Raw genomic sequence first — 6,984 nt, forward strand, 5'->3', positions numbered from 1 at the left:
TAAAATATTTTGTACGAACAAGTGGTGGCATCGGAAAACTCTCAGAGGAACTGTTCGAGTCATACACACACCCAAGATGACCAACATAGTTTCATCAAGAAAAAACGGGTCATACTCCATCGTTAACAATGGTATTCCCTAGCATCCTTTACGTAGCCCGCCAAGAACCAATAAATGGATCTGGCGCACCACTTATCAGAACACAACTGGGACATGCATATGGCCAGTTCCACTAGTGCCAACCGCTGGCCCTAGGGTCTCTGGCACCAATGGCAGGCTCCAGGGCATTACCTTCTAAAGCAGGAGAATCTAATGTAACCCTTACGTAGCTCGCCAAGAACCAACTAATGGATCCGGCGCATTACTTATCAGAACACAACTGCAACATGCATATGGCCAGTTCCACTAGTGTCAATGATTGGCTCTAGGGCACTATCTTCCAAAGCAGGTGAACCTAATGTATCTGGAATTGGCCACTTACAATCATCAATGAGTGAATCCTGTTGTGACCTCCCAGACCGTGTGCAAACCGTAAATTCCCCCAAATAGATCCCGAATATCCACTTGTACGCGCGCGTGTCTCAAACCTATGTTGACACTTTCTTATATTTTTCTAATTTTAATTATAGTATACTAGCTGGCCCGACAAACTGAGTTATTCCGAGAAAAAAAATAAAATATTTCATTATTGCTTTTTTACTTGGGATAGTTATATCGTGCCCGTATCCCCTCAGGATCCGATCATCGAGTGTAAACCGCCAGGCACTTTACACCAAGTGTCAAAGTGCTGTATACAACACAACAACAATCCTGCTCTTTGTATGGGAGTTAGAAAATCATTATTAAATTAAGTTTAGTGTGACATCTGAACGATTTTTAAGACTTAAAACCTATTTTCATACCACCATAAGGTGTGTGCAAAGTTTCGTTGAAAATGATCCAGCCGTTTCGGAGTTTGCTCGCAACAAACACCGTGACACGAGATTTTTATATATATATAAGATAAAGAAAAATCTTATCATCATCATAAAGATGTTGATCACGATCATGAACTGCAGTTACACATTTAATAATGACATGGGACATCTACACATATTTCACATTACACAGTTTGTTCAACATATATGACGCACTTACGTTTGAAATCCGGCAAGCTTCTCGCATTCTTAATTTCATCTGGTAGACTGTTGTACCTTTGAATCCATTTGAAAAACAAAGAGTTTCTGGCACTTAGGGAATGCAAGTTAGGTACCCTTGGCTCATTTGCCCTGCGTGTCTGGTGCCGAAGGATATCGGACCCCCGAACTATGCTCTCCCCGAGGTACCCAGGCAACAGGCCCTTTAACATTTTAAATATAAAAGTCATAGTCTGGTACACAATCCGCTGCTCTACTGACATCCATTGAAGAATATTCAGCATAACCGCGGACGGCGTACGTCGACCGCACCCCAGAATTAACCTCATAATCCGGTATTGCAACCTTTCAAGTCTTTTAATTTGACCTTTGTTGCCAAGAAACAAAATGGATGGGCAGAAGTTAAAGTGTGGCGAGATCAATGATTTGTAGGGATGAACTTTCCCAAAAAAATCGAGATCCTTCGCCAATCTACTTATCACTGCACACTTCTTTGCCACTTTAGCGATGGCCCAGTCAATGTGAGCGTGGAACTTCAACCTGTCGTCTACGATGACTTCTCCCAGGTATTTAGCCTGTCTAACTCTTTCGATTAGTTCCGAATTTATTACGATAGATGGAGGTTCTTCCAATACACCCGCCTACATCACCATGTAACAAGTCTTGTTAATGTTTAATGCCAGCTTTTTATACTTCAGCCATCCATCCAGAGCGTTTAAATCGATATTCATCACAGACTCTGCTTGCTTGATTTCTTTGTGCGAGATAAACAAAACAGTATCGTCGGCAAAAACATTGATCTCACAAGCCTTCAAAACCTGTTTCATGTCATTGATGTATATGATAAACAAAATTGGTCCAAGAACACTACCTCGCGGAACACCAAGGGTGTTTTCTATAGGCTCTGATACAGAGCTTTCAAATAAAGTTCTCTGAGTTCTTTCTTTTAAATAACATTCGAACCAACTGAGCTCCCTCCCCACAATACCAAAACGCCTTAAGGTAGAAAGCAACAATGGCCTAGATATTGTTTCAAATGCCCGTTTTAGATCTAAGAAAACAGCAACTATCGATTCCTTCTTATCCATCAACATCTTCCACCTCGCTAATACAACATTCAAAGCAGTCTCACAAGAGTGTCCTTGCCGATATCCTGATTTTTTAATAAAATGTTTTATTGAAAACGTGCTTAGGTTCTAATTAACATTAATATTTACAAAGAACAACGCAGAACTTCTATGTCAATCACAGCATCATTGTTTCCAATGATGTGGATGACGTAGTTCGCAAACAAACTTAGGATATGGTTACGTTTACCTGCACTAATGCCATTTAGTACAGGCAAACGCAACAAACCGAACAATAACGTTGACGAAGACGGACACCCTGAAATTACAACGCTAATTCGCTGGTGCAGAATCTGCCAAGCATCAGCAACTCTTTTGCAGCCAGTGCTGATCTTGCCGTTTACCAGCAAGAAGAGCGTGCTGCGTTGAAGGGACGATAGACAGGAGCGATGAATATTGCGCCAGAGTAGCCGCCAATTCACTGACGGATTTTGCAATACTATCTTCGGCTCAAGTAGCACTTCCGTCAGCGTTTGGCGAATCCAGCGTGTCGTGATGGGGTCTGATGTTGGTTGATAACCAAGTTGCTGTATGACGATACGCAGACATGGGTACGTTGACGAAACAGCGGCGATGTTCGGAAGATTCCCAGCACAAGAAATGTGCTGACCTCCGACTCGTAGACACCCCTGTTCCGCAACATACCGGTTCGTCAAGAAACCCATGATGGCCATGATGGCAGGAAGGTGAAGGTTAAGCCCACCACGGTTGCGAGGCAGCGCCAGTTGCTGCAGTGGGACTCGGAATCCTCCGGATCCATCCCAGAGGAACGAGTTCACGGTGCAGGTCACCTTCGCTATGTCCATTGCACGGGCGCCACAAACCGATGCAACAAACCATAGCTTGGAGAGTAGGAAGGTGTTCAGCAGAACAACCTTCTGCACCACGTTCAAATCCCTCACGCGATGAAGCCACACCAGCTGCCGGAAATGGTGGATCAACAGGTCCCAGTTGAGGCACATAGCTTCTCTTACATTGTTGGTAAACAATATACCGAGGAGCCTAAGCCTCTCCACGGTACGAAGCCAAGGGACCTGAATGGCATTTGATGTGGTGTATCCCACGTCGAGCGCGATGGTTTTGTCGACGTTGAGGCGGGCTCCGGAGACTCTGCCAAACGCTTCAAAAGCTTCACGCACCAACTCGATTTTTTGGGATGAGGTAGTCACCACCGAGATGTCGTCAGCGTACGCATTGACCAGGTCATCCTGGTCGCAGCATATGCCTTCTAGTCTGGTGATGAGGGGATGAAGGTATAGGATGAAAAGGTGCATGGAAAGTGGATCCCCCCGACGAACGGATCGTCGGATGGAAATAGGGGGAGATAGGGATCCGTTGATTAGGATACGGGAGGAGGACTGATCACCAAACCTTCTCAAAAGCCCCACCAGCCCAGGATTAAAACCCATAGAGATCATGTTATTAAAGAGGAAGCCTCTATCGACGCGATCGAATGCCTGCGAAAGATCAAAGGAGATGAGTTTACCACACTTGCGTTTCATCTTCAAATCAACCACCCTCTCCTTAACAGAGAGTACAGCTTGAAAAATGTTACAAGGTTTGTTGCAACACTTCTGCGCTGTTGAGATTATTCCCCATTTCTCGATTATACAATCCAGACGGGGTTTAATAACCTTCGACAAAAGCTTGTAGTCTGTGTTAAGGAGCGATATAGGTCGAAATGAAGACATGGCATCCCCATCCCCCTTTTTTCTCACCAGCACTATGACCCCGTCGACGAAGCCTCGAGGAATTTCTCCGCGAAGTGCCTCATTGAGCACGAGCTCAAGCTCGAGCACGAGCCCAAGCGAGATAAAACTCTTTAGGTATTCCATCCAGGCCAGGGACTTTCGAGACTGGGAGTTTTTGATCGCATAGAGGATCTCACCAGAAGTGATTTCCTCCATGCAACCAGTATTGATCTCACAATCCTCAGGAATGACGCGTGTGCATGTAAATGTGTCGTCTGTTTGTGTGTTGTCTGTGTTGTCTGTGGTGAATAGCTCTGAAAAGAAGCTCCTAATGTGAACATTTATCGCGTCTTTATCAGTTAAGGATGTCCCGTCTTCAATGTTTAGTTTTTCGATCACAGTTCGCCTCCTCCTCCTTTCCTCAAGCTGGAAGGTCGAAATATTTTCGCCACATACACGGGTTTCGTTGATACGTTTGAAGTCCTCGGAAAAACGTCTCTGAAGGAGAAGAATTTACCTTTTATACGATTGATATTCGTCAACTCGTTAGGGTCAGACAGATATCGCTCGTATGAGGACTTCAACCCTCTGTAGAGGAGTTCGTGGTGCAAGTGGAAACTTTGGAATCTCTCATTGGTTTTCCAGCGGAAAAATGATTTTATTTTAGGCTTCGCGAACTCCATCCACCACGAGATCCACGTGCCGTAGTTTCGACGCTGTTTAGTCCAGTTATTCCACTTGCATCTGAACTCCTCCAGGTTTCCTTCAGTTAAAACGTGTGGCCTCAGCTGCCAATAACCGTTGTAGGTCAAACGATTAGGCGGGGTTGGGAGGCAGAGGCGCACTGTGAGTGCCTTGTGATCCGAAAAGAAGAGCACATGCATATCGGTAGTCCTTAACCGTGTTACCAGCGAAGAGGAGACATAACAACGATTGATGCGTGTCCCCGAACTACTAGTGATGTAGGAAAACTCCACAGAGTTGCCTCTGAGAGCCTCCCAGCTATCACTCATACCCATGCTGTTTACAGCGTTTTGCAGAGCAAGGCTGAAACTCCCCCCACCCGTGGCATCCTTCGACTTCAACACACAGTTGAAATCGCCCGCAAAAATGACATGAGGACATGCATTCCGCAGGTAGAACGCCACGGTACGGTTGAAAAATTCCTCCCGCTCCGCCCTACGCTGGCTTCCTGAAGGAGCATAAACATTACACAGAGTGGCTATATTCTCCAATCGAACGCAGATCAGACGTGAGTCTAAGCTGCGCTCGACGTGAGAAAATTTTAAATGGTCCCGTAAAGCGATCGCCGTACCCCTCCTCGACGCGTCAACATTAGACAAAACATTGTGTCCTGGAAGCGCTAGGTCTGTATGATATACTTCCTGCAGAAATATAACATCCAGATCCATCTTCCTTATAAATGTCTTAAGAGCTTCTAATTTCGTTGCGCTGGATATGGTGTTGATGTTAATAGTAGCTATATTACAGCCACTACTAACAAATGATCTTATATTATTGGTCACCGTATCCATCGCAACGAAATTCAGAGTTTGTTAGTGGTAGTGGCCTTTTTGGATGGTCGACCAGGCTTACGCTTGGCGACCATCGTAAAGCTGTTCATGGATGAACTTGAGGCGTCACTCTCGACATCTGACTCAGTGGTTCGCTTACGTGTTACCGTTCGCGGTTCATCCGTGGAAGGGCCAGGAAAGGGGGCAGGAAGGACATCGAGCGGTACTTTAAAGGCCAGTAGAGCACTTTTTGAAGCTGAGTTAGCGACGACAGCACCAGGGACTTCGGCAGTAGCAGGAGCGGCGGCAGCAGCAGGATCATCCGTGTCCCTAGGAGTGGAGACAGCCGCAGAAGCCCCGGCAGCGGGTGCGGCGTTAGCTGTATGAGCGTCGGCAGCCACAGGAGGTAGCCGCAGGAGCGGTGATAGCTGCAGGATCGGCGTTAGCCACAGGAGCAGCGATAGCCGCAGGAGCGGCGGTAGCCACAGGAGCAGCAGTAGTCGCAGGAACGGCGGTAGCCGCAAGAGCGGCGGTGGCCACAGGAACGGCAGTAACGGCAGGTGATAACGCATCATCGATGCGCCGATCATGCGCGGAGACGACAGCATCCGTCGGGAGCGAGAGGGAGAGCTGGAGCGACGTGCTTGTTGTTCGCATTGCTTATCTCCCCCTTGCGAGAGTTCGGCTTCGGGCTGGAAGGCCGAACGGTCACCGGCACGAGCGGGATGATAAGTCGTGCGGCGATCTTCGATGCGTCGCGTGGGTGCTTATCTTCCACGTTTGTGTGTGTAGGTGTAGGTGTCGCTGCCGATAGGAACCTTGAGTGGCTCTTATTCTTTTTCTTCTGGCCACTATTGCCTGCTGCAGTGTGTGACGCTGCTTGTGGTGTGGGTGCAACTGTTTTTGCACTAACGGTACTGGCGTACGTGGCCTTTACTTGTGCAACGTTCGCAAACCGATTTTGCCGGTTCTGCACACAATTCAGACCGTGGTGCACCGGTGCAGCACAGTTGCGGCAAGTTTGTGCCTGTCCACGATATGACACACCTGTGACTTCCCCACAGAGTGTTACGTAGGAGAGGATGGGCTTTAACAGCTTCATCCTCAACACACGCACACCGTTGAGCGCACCAACGGTGAATAGGGAGCCCATGCGCCCTTAGTGATCGATAAGACTTCACCGTATTGTGCCATCTCGGCAACAATTTCATCGTCCGGGATTAGATGAGGCAGATCGCGCACGGACACGTCTACCGCCCCATCTACCATCTCAATGTTGATGGGAAAGTGCTTTCCTCGTGCGTGATGGGTGCTTTCTCTGTGTTCCCTGACGATGGCCTCCGCATCCTCCACCCTTTCCATCGTCACAAACACACAGCTCTTCGCACTATTCAGCTGGGCAACTTGCACTTTTTTTTCCACCGATTCCCAGCCGCTCGCACATGAAATCGACGGTCTCCGAAGGAGACGGTCGCTTTAGCACCAGCGAGAAATCGATGCGGAACGTTCCGTCCGC

Source organism: Anopheles arabiensis, chromosome X, assembly GCF_016920715.1.
Source record: "Anopheles arabiensis isolate DONGOLA chromosome X, AaraD3, whole genome shotgun sequence".
In the NCBI taxonomy this organism is placed as follows: domain Eukaryota; kingdom Metazoa; phylum Arthropoda; class Insecta; order Diptera; family Culicidae; genus Anopheles; species Anopheles arabiensis.